At 39.6% G+C, this 13,287-nt stretch overlaps 1 protein-coding gene and 1 long non-coding RNA gene across 5 annotated transcripts in view; one reads left to right on the top strand and one right to left on the bottom strand.

The window, feature by feature from the left end:
* Positions 1–13,287, bottom strand: part of LOC110859964 (5-hydroxytryptamine receptor 1) — a 51,816-nt gene that overhangs the window by 11,093 nt on the left and 27,436 nt on the right. The window lies entirely within an intron of this gene.
* Positions 4,300–5,199, top strand: LOC118438920. Its single transcript, XR_004837136.1, has 2 exons — positions 4,300–4,649; positions 4,736–5,199. It is a non-coding gene; the product is annotated as an uncharacterized LOC118438920 (long non-coding RNA).

The following is a 13,287-nucleotide window of genomic DNA, read 5'->3' as shown; positions in this document are numbered from 1 at the left end:
CTTCACTTATCGTTATTACACGAATAATGGGGCATGAACAGAAGCATTAGAGTGAAGACGAGCTGATTTTATCGCAAAATAATATTCCCATTACTCACATTTATAGAATTTGGTAAAATAATAGATTTGATTTATTTGGAGGATATGTAGGTAGAAGTTGGAATAAAACGCAGCGGTATGTACATAAGTACGTATACGCCACGTATGGACATAAATCCTCCCACCCATTACACAACCGCATAATCATGAAACATTTGTAAAGAAGCAGATAATTATCTATTAGTATTCGGACAGGCCATATCCGAATCTCATTCAGAGAACACAAAAAACGGCAAATTCCGCATGACTAGAACCTCCGTAACTGCATTTGTAATGGGTGGATCCATTTACCTAAAACGAATCATCCCTCCTTGTACAGGCATTTAATATTTTGCAGGTGATGATTATATAGATACAAGCTGGCACTAAAGTAAAAACCCATTAATATTCTTTCATAATAATTTTGCCAAGATCTCTTCCACGAATTTATACCAACCAACCAACCCTACTTAATAATGCTTGATGAATGAACAACGGAAACTATTCATGTATGTAGTTTCATATGTATGCGTGCGGTTTCACGATTCATTTCTTAATGGATTTTGCACAAGTTACAATGACACACGAGGGGGATGGTGGTGCGGTGTTTCGATAATGAATGAACATGGTCCTAGTACAGAGGGTGTTTACAGATTTTGTGGAAAGACAATTTTATGGGTAAACTGCGAACCCTTTATCCGTTTTGGCGCCAAATTTCGAACACGCAATCCCCAAGATCACGGTCACACATGTACCAAGTTTCAAATTTCTATCTTCAAAAATGAGCGCAAAAAGTAACCTCAAAGTGGAGGAATCGGTGAAAGGGGTTTCCAAACAACAGACATTTTTTATCTCTTCCATTGAAAAAGCGTTGTTCTAAGCATCCAAACCCAAAAAATTCCATTGGACTGGTGTCAGGTTACTTAATGTGTACCCCGGAAAAAGATATCGAGGTCATTCCGGGGTTTGCCTTTAAATCTTGGGCGTCCGGTTGGGTAAATACGGTCGTATATGAAAATGTCGCGTCGTGATGGATGCAAATCTTGTCAGGCTCCCCAAATTGCTTCTTTGCAATTTTGACCTCCAACAACTTATGTAAAACACTGTCCATAAAGTACTTCAAGTTTATTTTTGCATTAGACCCAACAGGTATCAATGTTCGCACTCCACGGTCCGTCATTGCACCTGCCACCAGGAATCAGTCAGACAACTTTTCCTTCTTTTCAGACCCATGCTTTGAAATCTGCTTTCGGTCGGTTTTGCAGCAAATTATTTTTGTCCTGTTGAAGTTTTGAAGGCAGCAGAGTGTCCCGTCCAATGTGACGACAAATTCGGAATTTTTATTCCCAACATGACCTTCAAACAGCCTCCGGCTGTTAGTTTTTTTGTTTACCATATGGGTAAATTTAAGTGCGCGGACTTTCGCCTTCCTCTGCAAGGCTTTTTTAAAATCGTGCTATAAAATACGATTAACGTGTCTAGGAGACACCTGGGATTGCATTGTGACCTGTCTTTTGGTTGCAGGATTCTGATTGCCATCGTGGCGATCAATGTTCTTCAGGGTGGCAGAATTCATCGTTGTGAGGGGTATGCATTTCGTCGCATACGTTGGTGGGATGAAACTAGTTACTGTCGTTTTCTTACAAAATTGATAGAATTATATGTGGGGGACACGATAAGATGGGTTCCAAATTTTTGGATTATCGTTTGGGCACTTTTCGCGGCCAAATTAGCTTCGGAAACCGCTTTTACGGTTCGTCCACTTTGGGGTAACTTTTGGGGGCCATCTTTGAAGATAGAAATTTGAAACTTTGGGCAGGTGTGGTCGTGACCTTCGAGATTGCGTGTGCCAAATTTGGTGCAAATTGGATTACGCGTTCAAAAGTAATACATGTAATTGTCTTTCCACAAAATCTGTAAACATCCTGTAATAATTGAGTTCAGTTCAGGAGGTTGAAATACACATAACTGCTGCACAAAGTTGAATCAAAGTTAATAATTAATTGGAATAGATCCTCGTTGAATTATTGTAATTAAGCATTTATCCAGGGCTTAAAATCATTCTGAATTATGTGCCTTGCGCAATTCTAGGTAATTCTTGTATCCAGTTGTTCAATATATATGTGCTTGGGATATATGCTAAAAGTGCAGGTCTTGTATAATTCATAGGAAAAACTTGCTCAACTTTCTCCATACCTAGAGACCGATATAATACACTCGTCACACAAAGAAATCCTGAATCGGTGGAGAAAGGTGATGAGACAATACATAACGACGACGAGGATGACGACGAGGACGACCACGATGGATATGGTAATAGCAACACTACTCCTACAACTACCTCCTACTCATCCATTGAATCAATCATCAATCATCCCCCTTTGGGCTCATTTCCATTATATTGATTTCTCATTCGCCTTCATCAAACCAGGTTGTTGGCTGCTGCTACTTACTTTGCTTTCACTCACTTTCACGACGCACAAGAAGCAGTCCTTTCAGATGGCTTTGTTCGGACAAAAGTTGCCGACTGAGGAGTCTGATAGTAGTGGACAGGACACATACGTACTCTTCCTCTCGATGGCTCACTCTGGTCGGCACGTGAAGTGGCAAATCAACAAGCAAGCGCTGAACTGTATATTGTCGAGCACTTATTGTTGATCAAACAACAACCGACAGACATACGCACCGACCATTTTCGAGAGGATTTCCCAATTTCATATAATCATCCGCTAGCAATGTGTGTGCATACCTTGTCAAGCTTTGAATTAGAAAGTAATCAATTCTAGTTAAAAGTTGGAAGTGGTGAAAGTTGTTGAATTTCTCGAGTTAAGTATGTATGGAATGTGTAAACCACGTGGATTAACATTGTCCATAATTATTTACATGTCATGTCCCGTAGTCCCTAACTTTTGTAGGGGACAATGAAATGACAAATTAAATATGTATGTATACGTAGGTGGTGGGTGTGTACATATATTGCATGTGAATTCCCCCTATGTAATATCATATAGCTACTCATTCGTTCTTGTTGTGCTTTTGTGGCGCTGTTATTACGCAGATTATTAAGAGTCCCCGTTATTTAATGTTTTCAGTTATTTTTAAAATAAGTTAGCATGTGACTTGAATTTTGAAACATTTCGTGAGGATGCAGAGTTTTAAGAATTTCAGTATTTCTGAAATAAACGAGTATGTATTTTGAATGTTTAGAAATTTAGTTTTTAGTTTTCAGCTTAAATTGAATCACCGTTTGATTTTCAATCAATTGTATAAGAACGGAGAAGTAATACTAATCCAATTCGGAGAAAATTACATAGTTCGTGCATTGCATTACCACTCTTGTCTTCTTGCACCAACCTCATTCCCATTATTATATTCCAAGTAAACTCTATGAGAAATTAGTGATTGAATCTGCACCAGGAATATTCTCCAAGTTTAGCAAATGACTGCAACCAAGTCTTTGTAAATAGTTTACATATCGAGTTTACTGCACCCACTCACCTCCACGTGTCTAAATTACACCAAATTTAGAAATTAATATGACCTTATGATCAAAAGCAAGGAGGCATTTAACCGGCAAATCTATGTAAATATTTCTAGTAATTTACACGTGCTAACCACTTTGATGTCAGCTCCATTTCCCAGTATTCCTCAACAAGTAAGGGAAAATGTGTAGGTATAAACTAAATATAATTATGAGCAGCACGCGGCTGGCGTCATCTAAAGAAGACCCAACAACAATACTGACAATGAGTATTGTGCAGTCTCAAATTGCTTACCCCGAAAAGTACAGAAGTGAGAGCATTCTAGTGAATAACTAATCAATGAGACACAACAAAACAAAATACTGGATGACAGAAAGCAGGACACGAATAACGAATCGTTTGATGTAATTACTCGCATAAGTTGTTGTTGAATGATAAAGTTGAACGATATAAATGAGAAGTGACAGATTGACTAGTGGCGAATGAATAAAAACTACTACAAAAATGTCATTCCGACCCTTGAATCAGGCAGAAAATGCTTGAAAATCTACTTACAAGAATAGATACTTATCTCAATTGATAAGTCCAAATACTATATACTTTCATAGAAAACTATTGCCGTTACATAATTTGAAGTTGTATTGAATCTGTTAAATGTAATGATATGCAGGCATGTATTTTTATCATGATTTTGTGTGATATGAAGATTGAGAGCATTGCACTTTATGTAAGAGACAGTTTTCATAGAGTAAAGTGACCGGCTCATACGCATGTAAGAATATGATATATTTTATATGAAGGTTATTGTGAAGGTTAAGGTGACGTGGAAGTGCCACGACTACATAAAATCCAGTTTTAACCAGAATTAATGGTAGGCGTTTTTAGTTTACATTTAGCTTCATAGTTAACTTTAACAAAAAGTCCCGAAGTAGACTCACAAGGAGAAGCACCTCAAGTCAAGAGGTCTCCTCATAAAATTATTAATTTGTGCCAATTTTATAGAAATAAAAGCTTCACTGCAAGCAATAGTTAAATTAAATTGGAATTGTAGTTGTCAAATAAGTCTTCACATTCTTCAGCGACACATTTGTGAGTTATATCGATAGTCTGGTAGATTTTCGTGATACTCAACAGAATCAATTTTAGAAAAACTAATGGTTAAAATCTCATTATAGATTATCGACTGATTATGGAATCAATGAATTGCGTTGTTGCAGTAATACTTGAAGCCGGTGCTTTTGGGATATAATAAAATTATCGTGATACTGTAAGAAATAAGAATTTACTGGAACATTGTGTAGACTGATGAGAAATGCAGCTTGGATGTGCCAAAAAGGGCAAATGTACATACTCAATTTACTTGATTTAACCCCAACCGACCAACTTTGTCGGAATGAGCTTTCACAGAAATGCGATCCGATTTATAAGTAATAAATGACAATTACTGTCAATTTGTCTATTTATTCCACTGCTCTCGACATTTGTTTTATACAAAATAGTGATACCGCAGAAATAAATTTCAACAGGACTGTTATGCCCTAAATACGTACAGACCCGAATATCTACATTTAATGTATTCATTTGCTGTTGAATAGTTAATCGTATCACATTATTATAATAAATTTTCTTGCTACCAGGATCACCCAATTAGTTGAAAGTGAAAAATAGATGTACAGAAAATACTTTGGCCTTAACAATCACCCAATGTGATTTTCACGTTTAATTGAAAACACTCAAAAACTTTTGCATTTAATGCAAACCATAATTAATCAATGTTGGCCATGTTGGTTGGATGAATTTTCACGTCCTCCATCGCAAATTCGGTTGTCATCTCAAACACCCACGCGTACCCCGGGCAGGATGAGGTATAAGAATATCTATGCACTTTTGCATAGCTGTATCCCCCTGCTGCTAAAGATAAATACATATGGATACCTCTATATTTACATAATGAGCATTGCATAATACGTTTTTTTTACGAAACGGGTTACATGCACGAATTCTTTTCCAGTCACTGTGCACTTATTACACCAGCAGCAGAAGCAGCATCCATTTACCAACAATCCACCTGATGACGCCGATTCTAAAATAACTGCGACCTGTCAGCCGCAGTACTACATATTCCACCCCACTGACATGTTTGACTCAATTAATCTTTTTAAGCTGGAGACGTGATAATAAATGATCCGCCAGCATTACTCGTCGTATATATTTACTCAGTCTGTACAGAAGAAAGTAGAGCAGGGAGAAAATAATGGCATATCGCAAGACCATACTCTCTCTCCTCATCATTAACAAGATTGCTGCAATGGATATGCTGTACAGATTCGAAAAGAGAAAGCTGGCCTCAGCAGCAGCGTACGTGGAGAAAGCTGAATCAAGTTGCCTGATGAAATGTATGTGCACTAATGTAAAACCCTAAACAAATTATGCTCCGTGACAGCGATACGAACATACTTTATGTAAATTATAGGAAATACCACAATTCTGCTATGTACTACTAAAGATTTTAACTCGTTTTCCAACAACATCAAGAAATACAGCGGCTCGTTGCCCAGTATAAAAGTCCTGACGTCGGCATTTCTATCTCCAAAGTCTCCCGAGATGTCTAATTAACTTTCCTCCATTTCCTGCAGACCTTGCTACCTACATACCTCCACCATTTTCCGAACGTCCAACTCCAATCTCAACTTGGATTCGAAAAACCAACCATCCAAAACAATCTACCACTTACGCTCTAATGTCTTTCCAACCAAATACGGAAACTGGTGAAGAGTAAAAATTTCCTCTCGGCTTGTGTGTAGGTCTAAGTTCTCTAATGTGGTTGATGTGCAGGTGATGGCGCAAATTAAAGTTGGAGAGGAGTTGATTCTTTCCAGAGGAACTGCAATTTCATTCACTAGCTCTTCAATCCAACTTGACTTTCTCCCACCACCACGACGCTGCTGGGTTAGTTAGTTAGCCGTACTTTTACTTTTAGAGTTTTTGCACGAGAACCAGAACACACACTTTCGCTTTCTTTTTCTCTGGCAGATAGCTCTCCTCTGATGGTTGCTGCACTCAGCTCATTGGTGAAGAGGACCCCATGCTTACTATGTAGGCAGAGGAGAGAGGAAGGCAAATCCGTCACGCTATCCACAATCACGGAAGGAAGAGAGGAAAGATAAGAGACCAACTACTACATAAGATCTTATCATTTGCTCCACCGAACTGAATGTGATAAGTGTGTGTACAAGGGTACCCTTCATATCTGCTTTCCCTCCATATTTCGCATGTACTTAGGCTTTGGTTTGTTGATACCAAAGGCCAATATTTATGCAACCTTGCAAATGTTACCTAACTGGTTAATGAATGGTTATCAGTTCGAACTACAAGTATGTTATAGTCGACTATTTATGAAATGGTGACTTTGGGAATACATAAACAGGTCGGTACAGCAGATTACTTATCTCAGGAGCAGCTCTACAGCAGAAACAGCAAGATAATAACAAGTAGTACTCGAGTCTAAAACACTTTGATCCCAGAATAATGCTTCGAGAAGAATAATGCTACGCGACGTTATAGCGGAAATAATTTTCAGCGACGAAACGACAACAACAACAAAGATAGCAGAAAACGGATGATCCAAAAGTGGACTTGTCCCACTGCTACGGACGTAAATACGTACGTCCGTATGTATAAAGGAATGAATGTAATGTATGTAGCCTGTCTGTATTCTGTCTCATCTTCCTGCCCACCGACATAGCTGGTACTGCAGCTGCCATTCTTCTCCTCCTCACGCTAACTATAACTCCCACTCAGGCAGGATTTATGACCAAATTTATCACATCGCGATAGAGTTGACATTCGAATTCATTTTGGTGAGGGGAAAGTGGGTGCGAATTTCTACTCCCTGAATCGTTGCAGCTCAGCCACCACACTTTCTGCAATTTCTTCCTTTCTATTAGCCAAATGTAATCTTTACTTTGTCTTATCGTTTCCCTCACCGATGAGCAAACTCGGTCGGTTGGTGGGTTCGCTCGTGGAGCTGAAAGTGAAACGCTCATCTTTTAAAAAATATTTGCTGACTCGAACGCGAGTTTGCCAAAATGACAGGATATTTGTCCTTTCGTGGGTGAGAGTTGGAAAAATTATTCCATACTCTTTACTTTCGCTTGGTTTACTTTCAGGTTTTCCGTCCTGCTCTTCTTGCTATAGGGCAAGGTTAAACTTCTCGAGTGTAAATCTTTCCCCCAAAGGCCTAATTTTGTATTCATATGTCCCATCGGAAACATATGCTAAGTAACGATGTCGAGGTGGCTTGGAATTTTTATTTTTATTTTTTTCCACCCGCTGTAACTTTCTGTCCTCGAGTAGCTACGTAAGAGAGATTTGTTACATAGAGACCGGTGATGGTTGGTGGTTACGATTACGTTACTCCACGGTCATGATCACGACATGTCATTCATCACGCCATTCGGTTTTGATGATGGGTTCGTCCAATTATAGTGAACAAATCGATCCTATAAAGTTTCTGCTATCCTGCTTTATGTACATTTTGACATAAATATCAGAGAAGTTCACGTTCTGTAGTTGATTGGACAAATGTTAATTTGAAATTACGAGTTATTCATCCCATTGTGTAAACATGATAATTGCGTGAAGGCGGTGATTACACTCTTCATTACTGCAAATGCATTATGCATGCACTCCTTCAAAATTTAAGACACTTTGGTCCCCTCGGAGTCATTTATGGTTTCCTGTTCTCTCTCAAAGTTGTACAACTCAAAGTACAAATCTCATAAATAAAATTAGTTTTGAATGAGTGACACAAATTCAAGTTCCGAAACTTGTCCCGTTCTTGATCGGAACGGAAATTCAAAAGTGGTGGTGAAACACTGAAAAGTAGAACTCTGTGAAGGAAGGAAAGTGCTCAACTCTTGTAATTCGCATCTATATAATTAAGTACACGGGACCTGACTTTCCTTCTTATTAATCATTCAATGTTTGTTCGAGAACCTGCGGGTGCATGAAAGAAACGGAAAATGTACAAAGTTGGAAAATCTAGATTGCGAGAGCGACACGAGGGATACTTACACAGAATTTGGAAATGTCGCATTTGCATTTATAAGAAGTTTGTTTAATGGTTCTAATCATTCTTGTCTTGTTTTTCACGCCTAGATCAAAGTCCAAAAGTGAACGAGTAATTTATTTCTAGTGACAGTGTCATCAAGCCACTGCGTTGTTGGCTATTATAAGAATTGTAATAAGTAAGTAAGAAACTGCATGGTTTTGGTTTATTTATATTAGTTTCTTGATTAATGAATGCAAAAATATATAATTTGCCGCGAAACTAATGAGTTCCAGTGATTGCAAAGTTACTAAAAAAAGATAGAATTAACAGGCTCCCTTGAGTTACTTGTGTATGTCTAAATAAACATGTTTTTCGATGTGAATATTAATTTTTCCCAGAAATTATTTGATCACCTAACTATAAACACGTCAAAGGAAGAAAGTTGTTTGTCAACATGGTTCACAATAAAGAGCGGCTCAAATTCATTTTCTGGCCTAGGAACGATAATACAATCTTATTAATAGAATCTGAATGTATGGAAATTTGGAAATATTTCAAGAAAAATGAGTTTCCTGTCACACATGAAGGACATGAAAAAGTGACAAAAGTTATAAACGATGGATGGCAGAATCACCACTATACTGCGACCCAAGCCAATAAGTCGATCGCTCTAGAAGTTCACAGCCCTCCTGGCTTCTTCTCTCCAGTCATGGTCGTTCAATCCCTTTGACTGAACTATCATCGCCTCGTGCTAAACTTGAGCGACATTCAAGACGACGCCGAGTATGTAAGAAGAAGGACAAGGTATTTTCTCCCACTGAAATAATTCCGCTCAATAAATCCGATCGTTACAAATATAGCGCGAGAGGTGTGGTGTGGTGTCCGTGGAAAGCATGTCATATCTCTCTTTTTTAGATAGTTAAGCCAACAAATGACGGCTTGCGGGGTGCAAAGAAGTAAAAGAAGAATGGAGGAAACCTGCCTGCGACTAAAAGTGGCACACCTTTCCGCTCACCTCTCCACTTTCACCAACTTTTTCCTCCCAACAAATGTTACAATAACAGTTAAGACCCACTTTAAGGGAATAGAGTTCTTAGCCACGGCGATTGCACAGAAAATTGGCATCCCTCCCCCCTCCCCCCGACTAGTCTGCATACATACACAACATTCGATAATTATTAGCCTGACCTCCAACTGCATGGCGATTTACTAATCGTAACAATAAATTGCATAAGTACAAAAGGCACTTTCGTCGCAAATATCTCGCCAGGTATTCCTTACATAAATCTACATGTTGCGTAATCCCGTGACATAACAATAGCCAACTAAATACTCCCCGCTATAATATCTGTCCAACCATCGCCACGGTGTGCGTCTCATTATTGCGTGGTATGAATCATGTCTATGAGCTAAATAATTTTTTCGCCTTTTTTTCGCCACAGTTGTTCCACTAAGGAAACAGATATCTAATGTGGGACGATACCGGTTTCTCCCCACTTGTGACAATAAGTGTTGTCTTTCTGTCATCCGAGAAAGTTTAGGAGGCAGTAGAAAAGTCTTTTAGTTTTCTTTACCCTGCCATAAAACTTGTTCTGAAGAGAAGAGCATTACAACTCGGGTGTCGTAAATGGTCTCTTCTTCCACGCCATCATCATGTCCTTTATATCATAAAGGTAACATATCCTGTCCATGTGTCACCAAAATTATGTTTGCATTTCATTTTTGATGGCCCTTCCCAAACTATTATTGTAACATCAACATGATCAAATAAACGTGGAGGGTTTTTTGTCTCGTCGTGCAGAGAAAAGAAAGAAAGAAAAAAACAGACGAGACGACGACCAGATGCACTTTCGAATCATCTAAACACATTAGTAATTTCGGAGTGATGTAGTGTAAACTCTATTATTTAGACGGAAAGGCTCATTTTCGCTTACTCACGCTGTAATCCATCCCGTAATAGTCATGCAGTGGCGAATACTTGGAAATTTTATTGGCCTAAACGCCCCATTGAATAAGAAGGAGGGGATGAACGCTAAGGAGCGAGAGGTTGATTATTATTCTAACCTTATTGTACACGTTCAGGTCGTTCGCGTTGTTCTGAACGACTGTGTGCATGGATGTATGTACATTGTATGTAGGATTTTCAAATGCACTTTACACGCCGTGATGGGTGGTGCACAATTTAAATGATACGATCATTCTCCTTGCCTTGAGAATATTAAACAAAATGAAGCACGTGGGAATGTGAGAAGGTGTAATTTCCTGCTGGAATATCCACTTTGGTCGACCTACTATTCAGTTCATTTCGCACTTAATTCTGCTATTGCTGCATATATCTTGCCCAATGTACAAAGCATATAAATATTTGTTTCTACTTCGTATATTCGACTGTCAACAACTTTATATTCAATATTCAATATTCAATTTATTAGCATTTGATATGGCCATGAGCCCTCATCAATAGAAATTACAGAGCTAGATATGTAAATGTAAATAAAGTAAAGTAGTCAGAGGAATAGTGGGAAAACCTGGCTATGGTGTAGAGCCAGGAAAACCACTATCACCTCTGGGAATGTGGCCCAGAGGTCCATTCGGCTCTGACTACATCACCCAGGCAGGACAAATGAGTGATAGGGATCATAGGCAGATTCCGCGAGGAACTGCTGATATCCAAATGAGGACGGCGTCGTGACGGCGGAAGCAAGGTGAGTGAAGGTTGTTGGGCGGGGCGTCCACGGACCACGAAATACCTTAGCGCCCTCACGGGCACGGGCTACGTGTCCCCTTCACGGTCACACAGTGTGACCAGGGCCGAGCGACACTACCCACTTGCCCCTTCACCCCTCACAGCACAACCGGGCCATGGGACCCCCGTAGGCCCGACTACACTGCCCACCGCCATGCACGACCCCGTCCCCACTCTTCTACCAACCGCCCCCACGGTCACCACCCCGATATACCAAACAATGACCTACCTGGGGGGAGTCCTCCATGGCGTAGATCCTCCCGTGCACTTGGTCCGGCGAATCCATCTTCGCCTGATGGCTCGGCTTGTCGTTGCTGGGACGGGTGTGGCAGGGGGTGTCACCAGGCACGCAGTTGGGGGGTGTGAGTGGACGAGGCTCACAGGGCGAAAAGCCTGGGACACACTTCACTTGCCCTGGCACACCCGCGACCCAGATGGAAGAGAGAGAATCCAGTTGCAGAGCGAGAGAGAGACACGTCGTGCACGGTTGGAAGCCAAAGAGGATCAACAACTTTATATAATGGAACTTCCTTAACGAATAGTATTTACCAAAACAAACTTTCACCAGGAATAATATTCTAATGGAGCATTGTGGAGAAAATATGGAGGTAACGAGAGACGAAAATAGCAAGCCAATTTCAGTAGTATATGTTTATATGCAACTACGCCGCATGGGTATTCCAAGCCTAAATGTTTAGTCCAAGCCAAAACTATTATTTATTTCTATTTAAAATTAATTGCTGACCTTCAACAATCGGTCTTACCTGCTCAATATTTAAATATTAAACTTGTTGCAACATTTCTATTTTGGTGACCAAATTATCCGAAAATATCAAAACTAGCAATAACAATATTTATAAAGTTGCGTTGCATTACCTGCAACTGACACAATCGATTAAATCAATTGTTCTAAAAGTCAAAAGGAAAGTTGTCGATATTGAAAATGGAATATTGAAAATGTTTTACCGAAAACACTTAAGATTACAATAATCAGCGTCTCAACAGGACCCCAGAAAAAGAAATAATCTATACTTTGACCATCACTACTGGAGTAGATATATATCTCGTCTTACAAAAAATCTTGTCAACCACACGAACTTGCATGGTGCAGTTCATAGCCAACCACTCCCCCTCAATTCAATTTCACTCTGTCCTCTACCACAATAAGAACCACATCACGCAACTCGTACTCACGCTGCACCAACCACGAACCTTATAAAACGTGGCAATCGTATGTATTCAGTGCATCTCATTTTCTCAACAAAAAAACATTACACAATTTCAATTTTATTTTCCCCTAACCCAGAAACATACACATTGAAAGAACGATACAATTTCCCCAAAAAGAAATGGGATTTACCCAACTTTTTTCCAACTGCATTCTAATCCTAATATATTCCAAAAGCCAGTAGCCAACTATTCTCCGTTCTAATGTAAATAAAGGATGAGTGGCAAAGAGAAACTAGAGCACACCAACGATACATATGTATAGCTTGGTAGGATTGTGAGCTGGCTGGTCCATCAACCCGCCCAGTCAACATGAAATCGCCTTGGGAGCCTTCCTTCCGCTAAAAAGCTGAATAACATTGTGGACAAGACACCAAGTCTGTGAGGCTGCTTGGATGGATGGATGGATGGAGAAAGCAGAGCATGTAACGAAAGCGCGAGGAAAGGGTTAGCAGCGTACGTACACATCGATTAAGCGGAGGGAGAATTGCGAATTGAGGAGATTGAGATTGAATAGGCTGTTTCTCTGTCTAAGAGCGGAACTGGAGTGAAAGTAAATAAGGGTGAGTCCAGGGTTAATCTCCAAGAAAGCGGAAAGAAAACAAGAGAAAACAGACCCAACAGTCCGAATGCGGCAACTCTATCCACCAGACTACGTGAATTGACTACAATCTCAATTTATGTACAAGCACAATATTCAA

Source organism: Folsomia candida, unplaced genomic scaffold, assembly GCF_002217175.1.
Source record: "Folsomia candida strain VU population unplaced genomic scaffold, ASM221717v1 Fcan01_Sc028, whole genome shotgun sequence".
Lineage (NCBI taxonomy): Eukaryota > Metazoa > Arthropoda > Collembola > Entomobryomorpha > Isotomidae > Folsomia > Folsomia candida.
The sequence above is the reverse complement of the archived record's forward strand: the minus strand, read 5'-3'. Positions and strand labels throughout refer to the sequence as shown.